Source organism: Dinoponera quadriceps, unplaced genomic scaffold, assembly GCF_001313825.1.
Source record: "Dinoponera quadriceps isolate SergipeBrazil2010 unplaced genomic scaffold, ASM131382v1 scaffold71, whole genome shotgun sequence".
Taxonomy (NCBI): domain Eukaryota; kingdom Metazoa; phylum Arthropoda; class Insecta; order Hymenoptera; family Formicidae; genus Dinoponera; species Dinoponera quadriceps.
Window position 1 is genome coordinate 1,019,910 of NW_014554274.1, and position 27,106 is coordinate 1,047,015.

Here is a 27,106-nt window from a genome sequence, read left to right on the forward strand (position 1 = left end):
TCAGCGACGGCCAGGGGGGGGGAGAGAGGGGGATGGCTCTGGAATTTTATAATTATGCGCGCAAATGGCAACTTTCTCGCGAGATTACACGGGCGATTANGTCAATAGACGCTATTAGGTTGATATATCGCACACCAGGCGATACACGCTCATAGATAGGGCCCCGGCATTCAGTCGACTCTCTCGTATAACGTCCGATTCATGCTATAATGTCCGGTTTGCGACCGATCGAGGCGGCGCTATTACGACACATCTATTCAGACCGGCAGCGCCCAATAGCGCGACCAAGTCCAACTTGGAAATTAACTGGTCTAATCGATACGATGACCATTCCGATGGGCTTCGGGGACGGTGCGATGTCGTTCAAGCGGCGCGCAACAACGGCGCCATTCCGCCGGCGTTTTACAAGCATTTTACAATGCCGCAAATGATAGCCCGCGTGACGGTTCCGCGGGCGAAACCGAAAATGCGCTCATCCGGAATGGACTTTCTCGCGCGAACGAGACGTGCCTTTCGTTCTGGCCGGTATTTCTTCTTGTTTCGGTCTCGCTGATCTACGGCCGTTGCGTGAACGTAAAAAGAACTTCGCCCATTTTATATACAGTGTATCTCGACCAACGGGTACAAACTTCGTTGTAAAACGGATTGAGATGAACAGAAAGGTTCTGTACCATTTTGCAAATAACAAAATTTCGAGTTATTAGTTAAGTGAAAATAGCCGTATAGAGACTTCTTTAATCAGTAACTAAAAAAATGTGCGTGTTATTTGCGAAATAGTAAAGGACGTTTTCGTTCAAAGTGACCTAATCTACAAATATATTACAGTTGTTATATCTAGCGACAGACATCAGAATATTGTATCTTGAATCTCGAACCTTGAACTAAGTCGCTAGGTCCTACACCTTGAACTAAGTCGCTAGGTCCTACACCTTTCGCAAAGTTTTTTCCTATTGATCTGGAATACTCAGTATATGAATTTAGACTATCCGCGTACAGAGATGAATCGCAAATCAAATTATAAATCATAAAGAGTGGATTAAAACTGCATAAATGCCAACAGCTGAAACATCTGCCAATCACCATTAGAATCTCATCAATTTGGGGTGTGAGGTACATTAATTTTGCTATTTATGCTTGCGCAGAATGCTTTCAATTAGCTGATGGTTTTTTTATTATGTAGTTCAAATATTTCTGGATCCTTCTTTTTATCCCCCCTCCCCCACCATGATATTTATTTATGGTGTTCAGGGCATCTTCTCGACGGTGATGAGAAATAAATGTTGCATATTTTTCGGTGTAATTTTTTCAAACATATTTGTTTGGCTACTTAATAGTTCTTGGTAAATGTTAAGTCATGTAGGCCGATTTTACTATAGAGAGTATGTGGCTCAAGATGGACGATATCGAATAGAACTCAGCCGTAATATAATAGCTGACTTTTTTATCAAGTACGGTGTTGAAACTGTGGATCTAATATTTATTAAAGACAGAATATAATCCACATATGTAAGTAAAACACAGTACCACGTTTATTGTAGGGGAACGTAACGTTGAAGAAAAAGACGCTATCAGTGACTACCACTGTACATGCAAGAATGGTGCCCGTACTGTAAATTGCTGTGCCCACATCGTATCATTATTTAATATCTAGGATATGCCAGATATCTTGCTGAAGATATGCGGATACCTTCTGAGGATGACATATTTCTCAGCTTCTATAGTTTCGATGATGAGCTATCGAACGAATAGGACGACATCTTCAAAAGACTACAACTCCTTTTGATTGACAAGGGTTTTGGGGATCTAAAATTATTTATTCCTAATATTTTTATTATTATTTATAAAATAGTATACCGTAACAATACTATATGAAAATATTATAAATTGATAACTGTACGCGGTCGGCCCAAGATGGGTGAAGTTCTCTTTACATTTCCACGCGCAAACATTCTCATTATTTCGACATTTGCGATCGATCATCGTTCCATGGCGCAAATGACTTACAGCAGCCTCTACGTCGCGTCGCTGTCTGTCATAAATCACCTTTGATGCGTGAATTTTTCATATCCCCAATTGGAATTCGCTGACTTTTGCCCATGACAAGTCGCTTTCATGCGAGCTTTTTAAATTTCGCGATATTTGCACGGTACTCTGACACACGACACTCTTAAATCTTAAATATAGTACGTCACACTACATTTATTCCGCACCGATCGTCATCATCCATTGTTCGTTCTCACGTCACTTCTCTACTTACTTCGTTTACATTTTCATTTTTAAACATTTCATTTCTATCTCCGTTTTCTCTCCTCTCTGTCCTACTTTCTTCCCTCACCGTCTGGTTTATTCTATTATCTTCTTGCTGTACTCTTTATTTTTGTTCTGCGTGACAACTGCCTGTATTTCTGTATTATTGCACCGTTGCTCATAACGGGCACGACATCCTAGAAACACAATAAATATATTTTCCGATCCATTTTCTCTAACCTTTACGTTAATGCACTGCGACGCGCCTTTGTATGCATAATAGGGATTTTTCGACGCTCGTATCGGCAACGAATATGCCAAGAATCCGGCGGCGACAATTTTCCAACACAGCGCGAATACAAGCGGGCGAGAATGCCTAAAACGGTAAAAGCGAAGGATTTCATCAAACAAAGCTGCCTGAGCTTGCGGAAAGTTCATACGGCATTCTCCCGGGCTGCATTCTGTGCGCGGGAGGATATATGTACGCCGTGCTGAAAATGTGGCCGTGCATTTCGCGGCAACTCCAGAACAAATGTTGCCGTAGCGCGGCTATATGATATATATTCTCATTAGAGTTTATCGTCTAAATTAATATAGTGTGTATATACCTGATATATCGCCGCACAGCGAGAAATCCGAACGAGCTCGCTACCGTCTTACGTGAAGGCGTTAATTTGCGTCTATTTACAACGCGAAGATCGACTCGTGGGAATCTCGTAATTTCTTACGTACGAAACACGCTTTGCCGTAATTAACCCGTGACAGGTACACCGGAGTCCAAATGACAAGTTTTAATTTCACATTAGTAATTAGAAAAAAAAACTCCGTTGTGTGGCGTAGATACATTCAGTATCTTCCGATTAATAGATCTCGATACGACGGGAAAGAATATTGTCGGGTTATTCGTGAGTAACTATATATTATATAGTTTCATTTATCGCCTGGGGTCACATTGACCCCAGGGTACTGTTAATGTTACTTTTATCAAAAGAATTTGTTTATTCTTAAGTCAATAATTGTTTATGCAAAAGAGCGAAATTAAGCCTAGATACATATATCAATTTTCAACATAATTTGGTTTGAATAATCTAAAAGAGGAGAGCGATTTTAGTAACGATGATGACTTCGTAGCAGATTCGGATTTTGTAAGCGAGCGTGAAAGTGAATCTGAAAATTGAAGCAAAAATTATTCTAGAAATAAAGATATGAAGATCAAACGAATATGCGTTAGCAAAGATGTAGTGAATATGTAGAAATTATTTGTAAGAATTGCATCTAAACATCTTCTGAGATTTTATGTTGTATTTCATTTAGCAGTATTTGTTTACGTTTTTTTTATATAATCTGTGATTTGTAGACTTAGATAAGAACGTACATTTTTTTCTTCTTTTCATTATTTGTTTTCAAGTTTATTTTATTTTATTTCAGGGTTGTCAAAATTATGCTCATTTTATAATCTACACCACTAGTTAAGTTTCGTCGAAATTTCCGAAGGGCTGAAAGTTTACCTCGCTGCGAGCTCGAGGATTCGCCGATCCGCGAATTAAAAAATGACACGTCGGTTAACGCGCGGGGTACTCAGCGCTCCTGCATTAGATCGGCGGGAGTAGCGATAAAATTCGACGACGAGCTTTCTCGCCCGCGAGTATCGATAAGCGTCCGGGATACTTTCGAAAATGGATCGCGGGCTGCAGGTGGAACGCCGGATTCCGACGTGTACTTTACGTCGCAGTGACGCCGGAATGGGATGCCGACGCCGCCACCGTCGTCTTGACGTCGCTGTCGCCGTCGCTGTCGCATTTTATCGCGTTTGCATGCAGATAAGAGGCGTATCTCCCCAGAAAACATGCCCATTCGCGGGAACTAAGTTACGACTAATGTTTTTAAATCAGAATACGCCAAGCACCCATCCTCCTTTTTCTCTTCTTCCTGTTCCTACCACCCCAGCGAACACTCGGAATTCTTTTATTATCAGTGTCGTCGGATCACAAAACGTGCGTTGGCGCGTGACATTCTAATCAATAGACAACTCCGAACCACGGGCATTCCGGTCTACCTTGGCGCACCGCTACCTTAGAAACTAGGAAAACTGTGTCGTACAACTGAGTCTGTAATGATGGCGCCGGAATTTCATCGAGTTGAGTGGTTCTTGGCAGCTCGACACGAAATTTCGTCTCCTCGCTGTATAGTAACCTTCGCGTCCGCCTTCTCCTCCCTCTCTACCCACCCCCTGTCCCGCCTCCCCCTCGGCACAGATCGATTTTCGTCGACCGTGTGTAAGGCGGCAGAAACTACATTTCGTAGTACGAAACGGGCGATACGTCACTGAATATTTCAATCGTCGATTAATCCGTATTCAATACTTGCCTTTTGTTTTCTCCCTCCCTCTCTCTCTCTCTCTCTCTCTCTTTTCTCTGTGCTTTCTCTCTCTTTCTCATCGTTCAGAGCGAAAGAACAACGTGACTACGTTATTAACAATTCCGTGTGCGTATATGCGCGGTCGTCCTTTTCTCTTTTCACGGTAATTCGCGGGGAAGAATATATTAACTTTCAGTTTGAGGGAGCTCACGCGCGCTAATCTATCATAAGCGGATATTCGTTTTTCGAACTGATGCAAGTTCCGCCTCACACAATTACGTTGCGCGGCACGCTCCGCACGCGTAACTTCGGACCCGGGGCTTTATCCGGGGAATTTCCGAATGCAAACGAAGTTGCGATACTTGATATGAGTACTTCGCGAAGCACGCCCAAGTACGGGGGGCTGAAACAATTTCCGGCGATTCGTATTCTCTACTGTAAACGGCACACCGCCGGAACTTTTCGTCAGTGGCAAGTTTTCTCCGCTCTCGCGTCGGCATCCGAAAACTCCTTCGCGGATAGAACGGGTCAAGAATCTGGAACGGTGACCGAGAAATACGAATATCTGCCGAACGTTAACGACTTTCAATTACGGGCTCGTGAACCAAGGCAGGGAGGGGTGGACGTGCAAACGTTTCAAAATAAAAAAGAAAGATAAATTGAATTCACTGAAAAGAATAAATCGGAAACAAAGGCACGGCGCAATTAAAATTTCCCGACGTCAACGTACGGTGGGAACGTCTCAGAATAACGCCGCCGGATTTTCAGTGGCGATATTGAGGGGTCTCTGCATAAGCTTACTGTTTACTGAAAAAAAAAAATTCTCTTATAACTTTATTTAATTTAATTTAACTATCTAAGTGGTAAATGTTAGTTCGGAGTGAAATTAAAAGAAATACACACTCAATGTTACTAACACGGAGACGTTATTTATTTTTTATTTTTCTTATTAATGCTTTATTTATACGTCAGTCGAGCTAATAGAAGTGCATACGTAGTAAAAAGCGATGTAAATATTTAAATATATCTACATGCACATATGTCACGGTATTACCATAAATTGTAAATATTCTATGGCTATGTTTTCCAAACAAAATGGTCAATATTTCTGAAATTGTTATATAATATCCCTGTATCAAGTCTTAATATCACAATAGTTTTGTCCTTAAAATCCTAAAATGTCGTTTAAAAGAAATTAAATCTAGAAGTTAGAAGTAGAATGTTAATCTCAAGGAATATATATAAAATGTGTCATCTTTAATCGAGAATATTTCAACTTCCTAATGGTCGATCTACTTATAATTGCGCCAATAATTAGGTCATATTTGTGTCTGCATACAGTGCAAGTTTCACCAAATTCTTGGAAAACTTATTTTATGCTACAACTACCTTAAAAGAAATTTAACTCGGGACCTAATGATGGAAATATCGACTAACTCGAGAGTATAGAGGAAAAAGAAAGTTGCAGCGATGCGAAGACGCGAGTGAAATTTTAGTCAAGGAGAGAAGAAGCTCGCTTTCCAAATTCTCCGTAACTATATATATATATATATATTTCTGATTTGTATTTCCTTCTTTTCTGGATTACGCTGTGCAGCGCGAATAAAAGCTGAGCGTGCAACGGCGAGATAGATGTTCGAAGCGAGCTGCCGAGCTTTTGTTGGTATAAATGGATTTATGTTGCGCCATCGATTTCGCATATGGCTTCGTTATGATGACACGCGATTCGAGTATCTCCACTTGAAACGTATTTCGCGGCGAGTTTCGCCGTGTCACTGCTGTTGTCACGGCGATATAGCGTTTTTGGAAAATTGCTGAAACGCGAGCATAAATCTGCCGTTGATGGAGATCCTCGATCGGGGAAATCTTTTCGAGTTGTGACGGACAGTTCGCCGACGCGTATTCGTCCGGCTCGAGCAAAAATAACGCGCGGAGCAAAAGGAAAATTCCAATCCTGAAACTTCCCGCCACGGATTTGCATATTCTATATTTGAGACCTTCGCTTTTCTGCGCGCCGCGAATCTGGCCGCGATGAGAAACACGAGGATACCATTATTCCCGCGAGTTAAAAGCCGCCGTGTATCCGTCGCGTAAGCTGTATTTTTATACAATTATTCCTTTCCGCCTCGCTACGCTCGCGTTTCCTTCGTCGAGGAAAAAAAGAGAGAGGAGAACGGATGGGGACGCCAAGTGGGAAACGAAAAGAGGATAAGAGAAGAGGAGGGGGAGGAAACGAACAGGAGGCTTACTGATCTGACGGATGAAGGTAGGCCGGCAAAAGAAAAACCCGCAAAATCATCCATCAGCCGCGTCGAGACTTCTTAAGAGAATTACACGGGGACCTAAGCAACCGTCGGGAGAATCCTGATGAGTATTTGCGCGGTAAGTAATTTCGCGTGACGGAAGTCTGTTAGAGACCGGGCGAGTATCGCTTCCTTGCGTACGGCGATGTACAATTCTCCAGATAGCGCTGACAATTTATTCATGTATGCGCACACTCGCGTGTACATATACGTACACGTATACACACGCACGTGTGTATACCCGGGATCGCGCAGCACAGATTACAAGGACCCATAGAAACGTACGTTAACTACTAATACCGACGTCCTTGTCGAGTCGCTCGCGACAGGGCGCGACAGCGTGTAGCGGCATAAGCGAAATGTCGTTAAATTTAGCCAGGTGTGTTCGCGACAACTGTCACTTACGCTACTCGCCGATTCATAAATCGATATCTCGCCGTGCACACGTCTCCTACGACGAATCCTTCTAAGCCAGCCAGCTACGTACGTGAACATTTCGGCTTAATACAGTCTATACTCAAACCGTCCTGAGAAATTAAGATATCTGATTGCTTCGCCCGCGCAAACCATTGGAACAGCGCCTTAAACCACGAGCTAAAGCTATTATCCCGAAAAGAGCGGTAAGGGAATTAGCGACTCCATTTACCACTTAACCTCTGGCCTTAATTTGTCCTCTCACCGAGTCCTGTGCCCGCTCGAAGCTCTCTTTACCGCAAGAAGTATCAACAGCGGGAAATCAAATCTGAATGTATAACGCCGTGGAAAACACGTAGCTACAGCGACCGAGAGATTTTTCTTCGCGCGAACTGTTGACACGCGAAAACGCGACACGAAAGCTGCGTCTTCTCTTCAAATTACGTCGTGCATGAGCGTAAAAAAAAACTAACGCACTGCATCAGGAATTCAAAAATTTCCCATTGGTCTTCAACATAGATTCATTTCCGTTTTGACGAAAACAGGGAAATCGATGTCTCTCGCATTTACATAACTGTAATCCTCATTCATCCTTATTTTCAGGGAAGGGTCATTTATATCCACCTCACGATAAAAAGTTTGACGTTGAATTTAATATATTTACAAATTAACGTTTAAACTTTTATGTTAATTTAACGCAAGGTTAATATGTTGAAAAACTTCACAAATATCATGCCAAAAATTAACGTAAAATTAATATCCATGATGTGTTAGTCGACATTGAAGTATAAAATGTGTTATTTTAACACTTATTATATATGTTAAGTATCGACTCAACGCAAAATATATATACAAGGTGTCCCTCGTGTAGATCAACATGGACAAACTTCGTGAGAGCGTAGAACGGATTGAAGTGAACGAAAGAGTCCTTCATTATTTTGCAAATAACACGCAAATTTTTCGAGTTCTTAATTAAAGAAGCGCCCACACATGGCCATTTTCAATAATTAATATCTCGAAATTTTGAGCGACTTTCTGCAAAATAGTAGAGAACTTTTCTGCCCAGTTTACTCCGTTCTATCTTCACACGAGCGATTGAAAATAAAGTTCCGGACACTGTATATATTGAGATGACCTAAATACAATATATCAAATTAACACACGGACATATTAACAATTCATCACAAAAATGTTAACGAAAACCGATTTTAACACAAGTGCAAAATAGTTTTATTGCACAGCAGAACAGTGTGATTTCCCCTTTCCAACGGTTTTTGTTTCGCGTCGCTACGACGTCTAGAAGCTGAGATATCGACATTTGCATCGATTCGCGCTCTCGATCGGCCCAGAGCTACCGCGTGGGGTAGGTCAGGCGCGATCAGGTGGATGCAAAACAATAGCCGCATACCGCAGACGCTTTTCTTGGAAGCCATACTTCTCACTGCGCGTGACGGTATGCAGCGAGCGCGGCCTTGCCCCCTCTCCGCGGCCCAGACAAGTACGGTCGCTCCGGCCACGCCGGTCATTCACCTCGGTCGAAGAGGCAAGATGCAGAGCGCGAAAACAAACATAGTGCGCCGGCGCGAGAGCAAGTGCCGGGGTTCGCACGGGCGAATTCCGAGACGAAACCTTACCGTCGGATCCGTGCGGCTTTAAACAGCTGTAACTTGTTAACGAGTCGACGTAGCGACACGAAACAAAAAGCAATCTCTTTAGCACGCTTTCCCGCACGCGCGTTTATGCCGCTCTTTTATCGCCCATTTGGCAGAATCGAGCATCGTGATCCATCAGATTCTTAACGAGTTTGACGCGCTCTACCTCCACACAACCGACCGATGTCCGATTTAAATTCAGACATTCTGTATACGCGACCTTAAAAGGAACTCTCGCGCAAATGTACTTTCCCATTAATACATGCGACTTTTTTAGCATTCCACCGTGTAAATTGATGCCCCTCAAAGTGAACCGGAATTACGAATTTTAGTACATTTCAATTCGCGAGAGGATTATAATTTATATTGCTCGCAGAGTGCGATCTGCATTTCTCGAGAGTTTTTCTTCGAATCGTTTTCTATTCTTAATTTTGCAATTACTCGCGGATTCAAATCGTATATTAACGTCTGTAATTCCGACTGATGTTGACATATCATTAAATATTTGTCCTCGAACTATTCTTGCGGCCAAACGAATAATTTGTATCAATTGAATTCATGCTAAAATAACGCTCGTTTGTGACCTACGTGTGTGTGTGTGTGTGTGTGTGTGTGTGTGACGATATTATAATTAATACAATAGTCTCCGGTACCTTCACGAGCAAAATACTCGATATAATACTCGATATCATTATGATCGCCATGCAAGTTTAATGAAATCCAAAGAGCAACAGCGAGAACGCACGTGGGCGTTTCATCGCCGCGAGTGCAGCTGCAGTGTGCCAGAGCTTGCGGGGCTTGACGGAAGTTAGTTGATGCAAAAAGTGCACGAAACATTAAAAGCATTGCGCGTATGCACTCCCGGCGTCGTTTTATGCTCACGCGTGTCAGCGTAAGCTCGCTTAATTAAGCAAAATATGAGAAGCTTTTATTATGAATTACGCCGGCCGTCTTTCCGGCCAAGACAAAGGCGACCGTTTACGCCGGGCTTTCATTCGTGCGAGGGCACGCAGGGGCATGCGTAACGAGATTTCAAAGAGGTCGAAAAACATCTCGGTGGAAACGGTCGATCCGAGAAAAGTGGAATAAAGTCGAGAATTTTGAAGAGAAAAAGAAAAAAAGAAAGAGAGAGAGGAGGGATAATGTATACAACGGAGGCGGGGGGGGGGGGGGCAGCGTAATATTTTACATACAAATTTCAACTGCAATTTTACACAAGCCAGACAGAACTTCCTCCCTGCTGCACTTGACCCCGTAATGCGGCGGCAAGAGTTTTGCCTTTCATTTGCCGGCGGAAACTACCGGCGGCGAGACGCGGCAAGAATTTTCCCTAGGCGTTACTAATGGTATTCCAACGTTTCACGCCACCCCGGGAATTCCATTAAGACATCTCAATAATATTCCTTACGTGTTTCGGCGGTGTGATTAAACGCTGAATTATAAATGCGCTATCGCAAACAGCGGGACCCATCCGTCTTCCTGCTGCGCTCTCGCGCGCGCGTCCGCTCGTGCATGTCCGGGGCTTTTGTTGACGTTACTTTGTCAAGACGCGTTACACATCTCCGATACGTTGTATCTTTAACGGCGATACTTTAAATAGCCCGATGGTCGATATCTCGGCGAACGGTGCCGCTTTTAAGCGCGACTCACTGTCGCCGGGACAAATTTCTTCGCTGGGACAGCCTTATTGCAACGCAACTCGCTCGTCCTGTCTCGCTGCGGGATCGGAAGAAATTCCGCGATTGCCCGCGAATCTCAACGAAGCCGCTAATGATGTCTCGAATGAAAATGAAAATCGATTTCGGGCGTCTTCACGTGGAAGCGTCGAATATCCGGTAACGGTTAATCGAATATCTGGCGCGCCCCGCGCCGGAAATGTGGCGGGCGAAAGCGGAAATCTTAGATCAGGAGTGGTTCCCCTTGATCATGGAACGTGGAGGGATCGCTGACGGGAAGCGAATGTCGTCTCGTGATATTCATCTGTGGCCCCCTCGGACGTGGGGACGATATCCGAATATTATCGAGGCTGCAATTAACTCGTTGACTACCGCGTTGATTTCCATTGATTGAACAAAAGCTCAGCTGACTGATCGAATTACCGGAAATAGGTAAACAAATGTAATTCGTGGCGCATATAGTCAAAAGTAAATTAGTTTTCATCTCGTTTCATGAACTCTCCACCAGTCGTTTCTTTACATGTCAATTCAAATGACCAAGTTTCTTTTTAGGTGTAAAAAATTCGCTTAATATGAATCTCTTTAAGATATTACATCTGTTAAAGTTCAACGAAAAATGATCTCTTCTTTAAACAGAACGAAAGTAGTCATTTCTTATAGTTTATTGGATGCTGAAACCAGTTTCGACATTGCTTCATCGTGTCACAATTTTGAGAAGTTTATGACAGAAGTTGTCAATAGAGACTATTTATTCGCGTATTTTTCACATATTATAACCACAGTAGATGACGCACCGGAGAAATTTTATTATAATCAAAATTAAGAATGCTGTTATATTATATGCTGCATTACACTTATATATCTATATCTATACTTTATATATATATTGTTATATTTGTATATATCTTTTTATATACCTATATTTTTATGTTCATTACACGCAATTATTTTAATGAGACGCAGTGGTGTCAAAATGCCGATGACCGTGACACGACATTCAACGTGTCAACTGCAACTCCCCGTCGCTGCTCCGACATAGAGTGACGTATTTAAATTCGCGCACCCAACACTCGGCCGGTCCCGCCGCGTAATGTTTGACTTACTTCAGTTTTCGTAAATTTCTCGCATTAATACGATATTGATTCATGACGCAAAGCGACCTTAATACTTTCCTCGAGAGGACAAAGAGCGTCGTGTGCGTCGGGAGTGCCTATCTTGACTTAATGAGAGCGAGCATTGAAATGCTTTTGTAACCGGATATAGCTCATGTCTTTTGTACGTTTAACGTTGCAATAACATTCCTCTTCTGTACCAAGATATTCCGCGGGAGAGAAAAAGAGACGGTGACACAGGCGCGGGAAAACGGAGGAAAACGAGGGGCGAGGGGACTCTCGAAAAGTCGATGTGCTCAAAACGACAGAAAGGAAAAGAGAAGGAAGACCGCGAGGGCAAGGATATTCGATTGCGTATTCTTTACCGTACGCCGTTTCGCCTCTCTCGCTTGGTTATCGCGAGAGAAAAATCAATAATACCGTATACGCGCATATCGCCGACTCGCGATTCGGACGTTGCCGCAGCTCCTTGCAAAGGAGCAATGGGAAACAACGCCGTCTGACTGATGACAGGCTCTCGACTATTAATTAGCCAGACTGCGTCTCAATTAACGGGGATCCAGATTGATGGCAAATTACAACGTACGATGACGATAAGAGGTCGACTGCTTGACAAATATTTATCTGTCAACAAGGCCCGCTGTTTTGATTTCGGTTGACTCTCTGCGAGCGCGCGTATGTGTGTGTGTATTCATACGCGCATATGTGTGTACGTGTAAGCATTATCGATCAGGAAAAAACGTCGCGCTTTTTTCGCCGCGGCGCGATAAAAATTCCCCTCCCGGCCCGTAATGTAATTTCCGTCCTGCAGAAATAGAGCTTAGAGAACAATCGTGTCCGCAAGCGGCACGAGAGGATTCTACGCCTGTGAAACAAGCGGTTCATCTCTCTCTCTCTCTCCCTTTCTCATGGATGGAATCGATAATTCGCGACTCCGGCGGGCACAAACGGACCCGATTTATCGAGCGATTTCGAAATGGCCGCCGCGGAAAAGTCAAGAGCGATCGCGGCTTATCAATATGGATGTGTTTAACTTGCTGCATAATGGACGAAGCCGGCGTTCTCCTAGCCGGATGGTATAACGGAGTAATCATTACTCGGAACATTCGGACGGAAACTTGGTTAACTCGGATCCTCCACTCGAGAAACTAATTGAAAGAATCCTCCTCCGCCGCGCTGGAACCTCTCCTTCTCCTCCTTCACCACTTCTTCTTCCGCCTTTCTGCCGGCCTGCCCGCCTTTCCTTCTTAACTTCTTCTATTCTTTAAAGCTCTTCCAATGTCCGCGCCTTGTACGTTTTGATCCTCGCCTCGGGAGGAGAGGAGAAACGTCGGTCCCCTCTGTCTGTGTGTGCTGCGCGGTTATTCGCCGCCCACCGGGCCACCTTTTTACACGCTGCTGGAACTTGCCGTAGATGTCGCTTGAATATTTCACTTATTGAAGGTGGAGCGCATGCAGTCATGTGATATACGTGACCGCGTATGCAGAACTTGCTAAGTCCCCTCGAAACTTGGGTAATCTTCGTTCCCGGCGGTCGGTGCGCGCGCCACCCGCGCGCTTTCGCCAACTTGAAAATGAGTCTTCCCACGGAATTCACTTGGCGGACTCGAGAGATGAAAAAAAGACGAGCGGAAGGAGAAGGAGGAGAATTGCCCGAGAAATGTATGGAGAGGATACCGGGTCTGGGGTCTCTTCCGCGTACCACCACGATGGTGCCTCCCTTGTGTTCCTCGTGGAACGGCTAACATATTTTTCCCCGTGAGCGTTTAAGACCGAGGCCGTTATTTAGTTTTCATTAGCGATAGAGAGAGAGAGAGAGAGAGAGAGGCCGTTCCGCACGTAAGTAATAAGCGAACGCCGGAAATTTACGCGAAATCGATGCGCAAGAGGCGCGCAATGCGCCATGTTTGTTACGTTGTTACGTAACGGTGTAACGGTAAAGCGCGAGTGTATCGTAAAAGTTAGCCGACGAAATCTCACTCTAACCGCCGGCAGAGACGCGTACCGGTTGCACGCCGATAAATAAGCTCTCGTTTCTTCTCGTGGGCGGAGATCGGCTCCTCGGTTGCTTTCAATATTCCCCCAAGTACTTCGCGACGCCAATTTTACGAAGCAGTTAGCGGCGCTAACAAGTTATCGGAGTCAGATTAAAGGAAGATACCCGACGGCCGGAATATACCGCGCGCGGCACGGATAGAAACTCACTGCAGTTTGATCAGCTTACTGGAACTTGCCCCGTGGCTATTTTGATTACACCGAGCTAGATTCCTATCGTACACACTCAGCACGCTCTAGGAGTCGTCTCGCTTTCTCTCGCGATGACAAATCCCGCGGAAGGAAACCGCGAACAAATCGAAAACTGTTCGGGCGCGTCACGACGAACTTCCGGTATTTCTCATATTAGGAGCTTGCGAAGGTTCGTACGATATCGAAGCCATTTTTATTCACTAATGACAGTGAGGTGGTATATAATATTTTAATCAAAGTATCGGCCGTCGCTATATCAATAACCTTTTGCCGTCCTTCGGGTAATAGTTTGATCCCGGGCCGATAAAATCGCTCATTTCTTGAAGTAATCTGTTCATCGACCCATTTTCACGCTTCCTCAGCTTTTCGGAACCGTGTATCAGATAGACCGCGCTGCGTCGTTCTGAATAAATGAAAACCAGAGGGGGCGATGCCTGGGGAATATTCCGGGTGCGGCAGGACTCCCTAATTTAACTCGAGCGTCTCTTTAATCGCAACGGCAACACGCAGCCCGGCATTTGTCGCGAAGCAGGAGGATGACTTTGCGTCGATTCGCAGCTATTTGAGGACGTTTTTCCTTCATCGTTCAAACGCCATAATTGTCGACTATAACAATCTCCTGACTGTTATCTGTGACTGCCCGCCCCCCGGTGATAATATCTCATGATAAAGTCTCCTTCTTGGTCCCACCAGACACACTGGAGAACTTTAGGTGACATCGTAATCACCATTTCTAAACCTTTTAAACCACTTTTCACAGACAGCAGCGGACGCAATATTCTTTCCCAGCCCTAACAAATCAGTCTGCTAATTGTTGCAGCAATTTCACTTCGATTAAAGTGGTGAAGCAGCGGCGAGGATGAAATTTATCTGGTTTTCATCTTCAGTCGTGTTAAATGCGACATTCTGTTCGGAATTATGAATTGTCGACCATCCGTTTTGATCCAGCACGGCCGACATTAAAAAACCAAAAAGCAACCCAATGGAAAACAATTATTAATTCGCAGCTACAGCCATTTATTTGTGACCTTATAAACTTTTGCAAGCACGTAATATTATGAAAAAAACCTCTGACCAGCACGGATCTCGCTGTAAAGGGAAAAAGAAATGAACGGCAGTGTAAACGGAGGAGACAACGCGGCGTGTCGAGCGCGTTGAAATGTAAAAATTTCCATCTACGAGGAACGCATTAACCGACAGGTGAACACTCGCGAATGCAATCGGGAAACGAGCCAGCGAGAAATCTCACGGTCCGCGACCATTAAAATGAAATGTACGCGATGTTGTAGCCGACGGCGGCGGCGGCGGCGGTCGCGAGTCAGCTGATAAAACTCCCCCGGTTATTCAGGAAAAAAGTTGGCTCGAGGGAACGCGTCGGTGGATTTTACAAATCGGCCGAACCGGACGGTTCCGCATGCGAGGCGACTGATTTTTATATACAGCCGCGAGAACTTATACATCCGGAAGTTCGGGCAGCCTTCGCCATTAAAATGAAATACGACTCGCGATGCGACGCGATAGCCGCAGCGCGGAATAGCAACGCTGTCTGGAGGAAAGACACGCTCGACTTGTTTCGTGCGAGAGAGCGAGAGAGACAGAAAGAGAAACACAGAGAGTGAGAGAGTGAGAGGGATAGAGAGAGAGAGAGAGAGAGAGAGGAAATAATAAGACGAACGCCGGCCGTCTTGATACACCATTTGCTGATAGAACATCGGGATAAAGACGCGTTTATTCGACGAGCGGCAGCGACAATATCAGATTTTTTTTTATCTGTTTCTACGACGGGTGGTCATGAAAGCGTCGTACAAGTGAAATACGGCCATCGAGCGAACAGATGCCTTGACTGCCTGTCGGGCGCCGGGGGAGCGGACGAGGAGGGCAGGACGAAAGTCATATACATGCGCTCCACTTCCACGGACACACACTTATGACTCATATTCCTCAACAGTTTATGGACGCGGGGTTGTAAAACCGTCTGTCGGAGCCCCTAAACTTGATAAGGACCTAAGTCACCGGAACGTCGAAACGTACCGTAAAAGTTTACTTCGATAAGCCTGACGCGCACGCGCGCGTATCACTCTCTGGACAGCGCACGGTGTGTCCCAATTTCGAAAGAAAGTCGGGACGTCGCGAGAAGGAGAATACTTCAATCAACTTCCGACGCGAAACACGCGATTGTCTTCAGTCTCGCCGCTCGTTCGCTCGCTGGTCCGCCCGCTCGCTGGTCCGCCCGCTCGCTCCGGCTTTAAAAGCTCTCGAATGCCGGATTTTATTTATTATTGCTTCTTAAAGCGACGGGGCTGCTTCCCCGTTAAAACTGTGGATGTTAGAGAGAGGAAGAGAGAAAGGGGCGGGAGACGAACTTTGGGACGGTCGTCGATAAAACGTCGGCCGGGGATAAGAGCGGCTAAGTAAGGCTAAGCATTTGTCGACGCGTGAAGTCAGACTGCGCGGGCCTTACCACCCGGAAAAACTTTTTGAAATATTGAAAGACTCTTGAGAGACTTCCAGTGTTCGATGCGGATGCTGCGTGATCCCCTTTCTTTTTCAGTTATCTCACTATCTCTCTCTCTCTCTCTCTCGCTCTCTCTCCCTTTCTCTCTCACGTCTTCCCGCCTTACTTTCCTGAGAATGAAAAGCCTAGCGCGCGTTTTTCAATAACCCGATATTTATTTAACGTCACAAAATTGCACGTTGTTGTTATCGAAGTTGAATGAATTGAAATAAAGTACATTCGAGGGAGAAAGAAAGAGAGAGAGAGAGAGAGAGCAAAAATCTGGGATTTTTTCAGCTCGCGAAAAGACGCACTCGCGCAGCCGCACACGGCGCGAGATTTATATTTGCGTCTGTCGTCGCAAAATTAATTGTCTACTCTCGAATACTCGGCCGACGCGCTCGCAGCGCGGCGATATCGGAAATTCGATCGGGTCCCCGTGGATGCCGTCGACGACGAAACTTGCGGGGTCTTACAACTTCTGACGAGGAACCCCCGCGTAGCGTCAAGTATTTCCAACAGGGACTCTCCCGGCGAAACATGCTTCAGGCATTTTAAACGGATGTTGGCCCTCCCGGCAGGAGAGCACGGATGTCGGAAAGACTTCGCTATTATCGGCGCTCTATCGTTAATGCGTCCTTTCCATCCGGCGCCCGGCCGTAAACTTAACGTATTTTCGCCATTGACTTAAAACCCATCGAACTTTCCCCGTTACGTCAGATTTCATAGATGGCTAAGCGACGCGACCGGCGGGGCCGGGAAAGAAGTGTGGAGAAGGAGCGGAAAGGAAAATCCGCGTTCTCGGAACCTGCGGTGGCGACCTTTTACGCGATTGCTGCTCCGCGCCCAGCGGTAGTTTTTTTTTAATACCCGCACGAACGCAATTTCGAGCGCCGGCTTTTTAAAGCGGAGGGTCCATATGTAATTTCGAGCTATCCTCGCCTCACGTATCGATACGAAATAAAAAAAAAGAAAGAGAGAGAGAGAAAGAGAGAAACATAGAGGAATTCGGGGCAAGATGGGGTCAGACGGTTACGGGGTAAAACGAAAAAAACATTATATCGAAGTAACTGCGCAACTACGCGGAAAAAAAAATTGTTGAAATTTAGTTGCCAAACCTAGGTTTTAGCTGGTGGGAGCTAAAAACTAGGTACAGAGACAAATAGTTAACTAAATTTGCTAAATTAACTAAATAATTTAATTAATTAAATTTCAGATAATTTTTACCTGTGGGAGCTAATTATTTTTTTTCCTTGTACTGTCTTGCACGTATGAGAGGAAAAAGGAGAGGTGAATCAACGTGCTTGACAGTGACGAACAATAGAAGAGGCTACACACGTTGCAAGTTCGAACGAGTTTATGAAAATCAATAAATTTGATGTAATTTTATATTAATTATATTATATTAAATTGTTCGATGCTGTATCAGATAAATCACACGTAATATGTTATGTTTTATTGTAAATTAGTCTTTTTGTGTCAATTCAATTCCGTTATTCTATAAAACATGCGTGATTTCATCACTTGAGGCAAGATGGGGATGTTGCCATATTACCTTAATAACTTTCATTACTACTAAATATTACTGCCATATTTTTAAATAACTTTGTACGCTTTGCTGATGTTATGTTTGTACTCATAGTCCGTGGAAGACTAAGCGGCTCGTCGAATTTGTCAGCATTGGACACGCGAATTGTGTACGGGATTCCACATGAAGGGAATAAAAAATAGGAAAATTTATTTATCATTTATATGTCAATGATGGCAGAAATCACTTTGGTTTCAACCACTTTATCGTATCCCCTTTATCGTATAAAAAGTTTTTTTGGAAAAAAGATTTCTTCCCATTCTTTATCTCTTTTGGTCTCAATTTGATTATACAACATCAAAGTTTATAAATTAATATTGATTATAAAAAAGTTTTAATAAATATCTCCATTGAGATTTCATTTTTATCAAGCCTTTCTCTTAGCGTCTCCCTGTCTTATCCCGAGTTCCCCTAAGAGCACCAAACGCGCCCGATACGTGAGAGTTTTCCGCGAATTTGATGGCGAGCCAGTTTGGGGGATTTCATTCGGCAGATACGACGGCCAGAAACGCGCCGAGTGAATGATAAAAACGAGCCGTGAGCAAATAGTAATATAGACGGTTTTACCGTCGTAGAAACGGACAGTGGCAGCCGCTGTTGTTCGTACTGAGGAAACCCAGAAAATCGTCCTCTCTTTCTCTCCTCCTCTTTTTAACGCTTTTTGTAAGGACACGCTCCGACGTGGCTGAAAATACGACGAAAGCGCAATTTCTTCTTCGCGCGCGCGCTTTTGTAGTAACTACTTCATACATCTCTCATCCTCCGCGACACACTGTGCTCGCATCTTTCCCTTTGCCGCCCCAGCTGCTCCGTTTCGCTCTCTCTCTTTCTCTCTCTCTCTCCCCCTTTTCCTTCGCTGCCGAAAAGAAAGTTATTGCGTTGAAAATAAAAATTCGCTTAATATACGCAGTGCTCCATCACTTTTCCAAATTTCTTTGAGAGGAACGACGAGACGTATGCAGCATGAGGAGGACCCGTCGCGATATATCAATGTCGCGCGACGACAAAACCGCGGCGTGCCGCGGAAATGTTCGCGAAATCCGGAGACGAGACCGTGTTTTTACGAATGTTCTCTTTCGCCTGCGAGACGCGGAACTGCGGAATGCGCGGCCCGGTTCTCTTATTGCGTCGCGTGGAAAATGCACGGCACCCACCCCGCTCTTTCATCCCCCGAGCGCTTCAGAAGCTTCAGTAATTTCGTTTAAAGCGACAGTTCTTAAGTTTCTTCCCTCTTTTTCTTTCGAACGCTTCCTAAAAATTGGATTAAATCGTAAAGGTCATTCCGGAAAATGTATACATGGTGGAAAAATTTTGTGTCAAATTCAACGCATTTCACACGGGCCGCTCAAATTTTTCTGTTAATTTAACACACGGTCAGTATGTTGAAATCTAACGCAAATATTATGACGAAAATGAGCACAAAATTGAATCGACGCTGAAGTATAAAATGTATTGCTTTAACACGGAACAAAATTAGTTTTAAATTAATGATAAATATTCTCATGTATAAACAAAATTATTATAATCCTTCGTGAAGAGTTTTAGTCTTGATTTGATTGAATTTATATCGGTGCAAGTATTACTTACACACAATTCAAGACTGAAAATCTTTTAAGAATATTATAACATTTTTGCTCACATATGAGAATATTTATCGTTGATTTATACGACTATATCTTTTTTATTACTCTCCTACATATAAACATCGACACAGCACAAAATGTTGAGACGACATAAACACAATCTGTTAAATTAACGCACGGGTATGTTAAGAAATTAACACAAAAATGTTGACAGACCGATTTTCGACACAAGTGCAAAATGTTTTTACTGTGCGCAAGATATTCCGGCTTCTCCTCCGTCCCTCCCACCACCCGCGAAACTTTAGAAATATATTTCCTCGCGCGCTTTCCTTCGTACGCCCACTCTCTCCGCGATAAATCTGCCCCGTTGATCTTCCTGGCCGAGACGACGGGCGCGGCTGGAGCCGGCAATGGAAATCACGCTCGCCGAGAGGAGCGCCGACGTAAACAATCGCAGCGCAAGGAATGCGACGCCGACGCGAATGTCCGTTAAACTTTTGCAAAACCGCCCGTATGCCGGCGTTGCATTGGATTGCGGCGCATCGCTGCGCGGTGAGACGAGGCGAGGGGGGTACAATAACGACATTGTTCGCGTTTGGTGCCTAGCGAGGACCCAGCGCGTGCAATCTGCAGGCTTGGCATTGTCTCGTTAATTAAACGGATAAGCCGTCGAAACGACGGCGAGCACGACGACGACGATGACGACGACGACGACGGTGACGACGACGACGACGACGTCGACGTAGAGAGCTGTGACGTCGAGCGGAGCGGCGCCGTCGCTCGACGTGTCGCACAAAGCGGCGGAAACGTTTGACGGGGTTGACGGACGTAGCCGGAGATAACAAAGTTGCCACGAGGATGGTAGCAGTGCCGGCCAGCGGCAGAGCGGAGGAGGGGACGAAGAAGAAAAGATCTCAGGAGGACGGAATCGTATGGAAAGAGAGAGAATAAACGTCTATTCATGCATTACTGTCGGGATATACGTTCTCTCCCGATATGTGCCGCGCAAATGCACACGATATTACTGTCGCGCTGCGGAAACGGTACGCTAAGCTTCAATAAAGCCGTAAACGTGTACAATGCCAAAAGTCCTTCTAAGTCCTTCCAATAGTTCCCAATCGGCGTGGATATAATATGGTATACGGCGTGATATAATACGTCAAGCTCTCGAAGTGACAGACGCGAACCGAATAATTAATAAGTAATTAACACAGCTATAATGTATATAATATGATATTAAAGGAGGAGGTGGTGTCATATCACCCTTGGGTAGGTATTACGGCCCTCCTTAATATCTCCGCTATTAGGTGACGAATTCTAACGATTATTTCTGGAAGCATTTGTTTAGTAATCCGCCATTACACAGTGGCGTTAATATAGTCAATAGCATTTCTTACAATGCATTTTTACTTTCGAACATTTCGAATCTTTCTCAAGATACATTTTAATATTTAATTGTACTTCTTCTTAAACTTGGGCGCATTAACACATAAATACATGTATACTTTCTTTCGTTATTTAACATTTTATTCCATTAAAGATATCGCGGGTTATGCAAAGTTAAACAATAGCATATTTTTGCTAATTTGGCCACCCGTTAAAGTAGATTTAGTACGTGCTCATTTTCGAAGTTATCACGTCGAAGTAGTTATTCGTCAATAATTAGTCAATAATTCAAGTTAAGTTTAAAAGTCCATTCGTTTTGTAAAAATTTCCATTCTGACAGTTTATATCTACCTTCTGACGAATAAGTCAGTATCTATCTTAAAAATTCACGGTTATATTCATGATTGTTCTTTCTGAGAGAGGTTATTTGGAATAAATATGTAAATTTGCAACAAAATGCTGTGTTTACTTAAACAAAGCCAACTTTTGACATTTATTTGGGTGGGCGACTGCATTGCCACCCTTGTTCCTCTTCGATCGATTATGCAGTGTCGCATTTTTATATATAACCTTTTAAAGAATAAACATTTCATAACTTCGAGTCCAAAGTCACAGCAACATTTTGACGAATGCAATCGTTGACTTTTCAATGTTAAATAATGATTAACAAAGTTATTGTGCAAAATGTAAGAGGGCATAGTATCATCTAATAATATCTTCTCCTCAAATAGTAATATTTGCTTTCAAGACGCGAACGATTGAAAAGAAAAAATTCCGCTTCGATAAATGTTGAGACTTTATTGAAAATTTAGGCACACACCGATTAACAATCAACTCGAAAAAGGGCGGCGAACGGGCGGTGTTTCGTTGCGACGTGCGGATTTCAGCTCCCACGATAATTCGTCTTCGTATTTTATGGCAATGGTGCGAAAAAACGTGAAACCGTTTTATGCCCGAGCGGAATCGAATCGATCGCGATTCACCTTCGTCACGCGTTTATTCGAGCTGTCTCGCTCTCCGCCCGTTGGAAGAATCCGCGCGACAACGCGTATGCGAGATATGCACGCGCGACGGAATAAGTGGAACAAGTCGGACAGAGGCCGGACACGCGGGCGGACGAGTGACACAGTCGAACTACTGGACCGATACTTCGCTCTCTCGCGATGTTTTCGCTACGCGCGATTTTCGACGATTTCTGCCACGTCGAACTTGCTTGCCACAGATCGCTCTTTTGAATCCCCGTCGCGTCGCCCATTGTTACGCCTCGTACGTTACGTCCCGACGCACAGAAGTCGAAGAGTCGTACAGGATTACGGCGTTCACCGAGTTAGCCCGCCGAGAAGGCGCGTAAGTTTTACGGACACGCTGTATTTAATTTGCTGCAATATGCCCGGAGCATTATCGCTCTTCCTGCAGTTAATAACTGCATTTTCTATGCATCCGCGATCCTTTGTTACCTTTCGCGTACACTCGTCTCTCTGCCGTTGCTTCTGCTATCGTTCCCGCTCTCCCCTCTCTTCCTCCTTTTCTCTCTATCTTTTTATCGCATTAAATATTAATGCAGATGCGAGTATCGTTGGCTGTACGATGTTGCAGGGTCGTCGCTAATAGACGCTAAATACATTTGCTGATAACTGCGCGCGACCTAGCCGCCTTCGGAGGAGAGCAGATTTTAGCCGGAGTAGAATATTAATTAACGTCGGCGCGATTCCATTAAAATAGCGCGCTGTCTAAAGGATATACCAATTTATCGTTAATAGCTATTTAGCGCGACATGTGGGATTTATCCGAATATCGCCGTTCTTTTTCCGCCGGCGGGTTCCTTTGCGTAACGTCGATGAACGAGCGAGCGAGCGAACGAATTACGCCGCCGCCCTTGTACCAAACATGATTTCGCAATAAAGACGTCAAATATTAATGAACCGTGCCGCGACGCCGTTATTAATTATGAGCAACATTCGCGTGTCGCAGCAACGACGTTTAACGTCGTTGAAGTAGCGTCGTTAATAACACGAGTGCCTCCGCGCCTCCTCCCGAAGCATTTTTCCACGCCCGACGGGAAGGCTACAATACGTGATAATTAGCTGAATTATTATACCGAAGAAGAAGACGGCCCTCTCGAGAGACATTTCGAGGTCTTTCGCGAATTTTAGACGGCGCGGTAGGATCGCCATTCTCGGTCCAATTTCACTGGTAAACCGGGGTGCGTACATGAAGAAACGAAGTAAAATACCTCGGAGGATATAATCCTGCAAAATGGCGCGGAGCTACGGCGGCTTACCGCTCGTTCCTGTTGTACTTTCTCTCTCTCTCTCTTTCTCTTCCCTTCTCCCTCGCACATCCTCTCTCGAAAGATCGATCTATGGACGATCTAAGCGACATAAGCTTTTCGTGGTACGTGCTCGTGATTTTCCAAAGCTCTTATTGATTGCAATTAATCATGCAAAGGAGAGCAGGCGGTCGTAATAAATCACACGGCCGAATAAATTATTTGGACATAATCGTCTGTCTCTATCGTTCCACCCTTCACCACCCTTTCTCCCTACTCTCTCTCTTTCTCTGTCTTTTTCTGTCTTCTCACTCTCTCGTACACCCTCTTTCTCGCAGGTTGTAGCTCTTAATGTGCAAAAACGAGGGAATAGCTTGAAAGCGACCGGTAGGATGACAGTTGAGGAGGGCTGGCACGATTCTAGGGATTCGCCTGAGACATTTCTCTTGGCCGCAAAAAAATCTGGGCGGCGCGCGCGCGTTCGGAGATAAATTATACGCGCTTATACATATCGCGATATAACGCGCAATATAAATTCTCGCATAAATCACGTGGAAATTAAAAGTTTCGCGGATATTGCGGAAGGCACGGGAAATATTTGAGTATCAACGTTCCGTTGCGCGACTCATTTATAGCGCGGCTCGTCGCGATCGATCGAGGAGCGGGAGACGCGAAAAAATTTCCAATTTGAGAAAACGAGAGCCGGGGAATCGGCGAACGAGAGGGTCGCTCATTCGCGCGAACCACGTGCCTCTCTGCAAATGCAATCGGTTTTGCGGAAAAAGTTGCTCCCCCACTCCCGCAAAGCGACTTCCGCCGCGAAGAATGGCGAGATTCTCTTCCGCAAAAGGGACCCGCGCGGCACGTCGCGGTTTAGAAAATCCGAAACACATTCTTTCAGGGTGTAAACGCTCCGACGAGAGCTGGATTTCACCTCGTGAATTCTGTTCTTTCGCGAAGTTAAGCGGCGGCCGTTGTGAAACGAATTAAAAGCATTCTTATGGGCGCACGAAAGGCCTCTTTGCGCTCTCCGACGTTGTTTTCGTTGCGACCCGCCCCTACCAGCGGCCTCTCGCGGCCCTTCGGCCGCGAGATTAAAGCGTTTCATCTCTCTCGCGGAGAGATATAAAACAAATAAGCGGATACGGACACACGCATCTTTGCAGGACGCCCCGCCCGAGCGTCGAGCGTACACACAATCAGTTCATAGCGGATTAACCCGGGAGTGGTAATTTAGCAGTCTGCGAGTGAATCGCGACTGTGAGATTTACTTGCCTTCGCGTGCACTCATCAGCATGCATACCTACATACATATTTTATGCACTGAACGCGGTATATACAGGTCTCTATCTATCTATCCATCTCTCTCTCTCTCCCCCTCTCGGCGGCATTTCATGCTCCGCCAGCCGCGAAGTGTAAAGTACTGTGATTTTCGCGCAGTCAGCTGCGATTAAACTTCCTCCCCTCCCTACCCCCCTCCTCTTCTTTTCCTCTTTCCCCTTTTTTATCGGCTCGCCCCGCTGCGAGCGGCATTTCGAATCGCCTCGTAACTGACACTCAATAAATCTGGCGTTTCGACGTTTGCTTTTTTCTTCCTTTCTCTCTTTTTTTTTTTATTTAGAGCAAACGGATACCAAATTGAAAAAAAGAGAAGAGAGAGAGAGAAAGGGAGAGAGAGAGAGAGAGAGGGAGAACGCGTTCCCTCTTGGAACGGCGAGTAAACACGAAATTTTTCGCCGTTTATCGACTTTCATCCGCACCGTAGAACGAAGTTTCGCCGCGACGGAGATGCCGAGAGGAGCGAGAGAGGGATCCTTGCGGCGGCGGAATTTTCGTCGGAAGTTCGCGGCGCGCGTATATTTTACCGGCGCACAAAGCCGCCGTGTTTATGCGCTCGCCGGCGTGGCCGCCTCTCTTTTGCCAACTGTGTTTCCGATCAAGCGTGTTTCGTAACGCGGGCAGTCGTATCCGGGATGTAATCCCCGGTGGGACTTGCATTACCGCGAACGTGGCGCAACGTCGTAAAGTTTCCAAGTTACCGAAGTTCCGATCTCTTTCTCCCTCTTTCTCGTGCGCGAGCCCTGACAGCGGTGTGAAAAAAAACATTCGCGTTTCATCTTCGTTGAACCTGTCGAGATACAGTCGCGGATATTTTCTCGCGGATTTTTCTCTCTCTCTCTCTCTTTCTCTCTCTCTTTCTTTCTATCTCCGTCTCTTTCTCTCTGTTTCCTTACTCTTATCGATTGTTCTCGCTTTCGTGGACAAGGTGTACTATAATACCAGTGCAGGGGCTCGTAGAGTTTGCGTATAAATATATTAGCGGATATTATTCAGGTGGAGCTCCCTGCCAATAGGTGACAGCACCTTACGAGACCGCAAACCGAAGAACAAGAACTCCGGTGAGGTGTACATATGCCGGATGTCCGATTTAATTGCTGACGGAGAAAAGCGAATGAAACTTGGGAGGTTCGCGGCGAAGAGCTGTGGTAAAGTGAACGTTTGCACCTTCTCCGATCAAGTTGAAATAAATATTTTTAGAGGCCGAAAGAGAGAGAGAGAGAGAGAGAGAGAGAGAAAGGGAGAAAGATCAATCGATGAAACATATTTCGAATTTTCCGAAGAAATTACTACTTCTGGCGACAACCTGGAATTCCTAATTTACCGTTAATTATTACCACGTAAAATAATCTCCGGTACTCGTTACTTCGTCATTCTCTATTTCGAGAACGAGTATTTCGCATGTCGCTCCTTGCAGCCGCGATTTGCAAGCCGCAGATGCTAAAATATTCCATTATCATTCAAAATAATTAGTAGTCCGGTTCGAACGGCGGCTTTGCGATGAGAGACATCGACTAGTGACTTAAATAATAATCCTAATAATTTCACGTGAACTCCTTTTTTATCCGTTAAAATTACATATTCCGTTCCCCTTTTGTGCCAACTTGCATGATTATTAAGTTAAAACCTCGGTACCGTTGGAAATAGCACGATTTTAACTGCAATATAACACTTGGGAGAGCGGTGTTCCGTGGAAATCGAAAAAGAGCTAATTTCAAGTCCGCATGTGTTCGCAAACCTGTGAGCGGACCTGATTACTTTCGCAAAAATGCGTACACAGAAGCACATTCTCATAAGATATGTGCATATCCGTACATATACATACGCATATATAAATATATATGCTTAAAATGGCCGTTCTCTCCCGACACCACGCATTTCCGCGCTCATTTCGGTCGGGATATTCGCGAGCGCTGAAATTCTTCCCATTCGCCGAGAGTCGCGAGAGACCGTCCGAACCGTGAAGGAAGCGAAATTCCGTGACATAAATCTGTCGTCGGAGACGCGCCGCGTAACGTCCTCGACATACGTGGCTCTGATCGGGAGGCGATCCCTTTTTGAAATTGGCGCAGATCGTTGCGCGAATTTTCCGGAGCTTCGTTATTTTGCAGTAACGGAAAAAGCCGACGCGCACGGTAGTTAACAGAGAAAGAGAGAGAGGGAGAGAGAGAGAGAAAGAGAGAGAGAGCGAGAGAGAGAGAGAGAGAGAGACGCGCGGATAGGTCGCCCACTCACCTCGCTGCGCCGCAGGTAGATCCGCAGCCGGTCGAAGCGGACGAATAGAGGTTGCACCGGCGATGACTGACTATATGGGGCCGGAGTAACGAAAGCACGAGAGATACGGCGTGTGTCCCCGTTGTACCCGTTGCGCGGCTACAATACGCGCGGCTTTCCTCGCCGCTGGACCTCCCTGCCTGCCAAGCGGGGGGGTGGGGGTGG

General features: G+C 45.1%; 1 protein-coding gene across 1 annotated transcript in view; it reads right to left on the reverse strand.

The window, feature by feature from the left end:
• Window positions 1-27,074, reverse strand: part of LOC106741341 (complexin) — a 131,298-nt gene extending 104,224 nt beyond the window's left edge. Inside the window, exon 1 of the mRNA XM_014613212.1 lies at window positions 26,903-27,074. The gene's annotated coding sequence lies outside the window, so the exon portion shown is untranslated. The remainder of the gene's footprint in view (window positions 1-26,902) is intronic.
• Window positions 27,075-27,106: the final 32 nt, after the last annotated feature.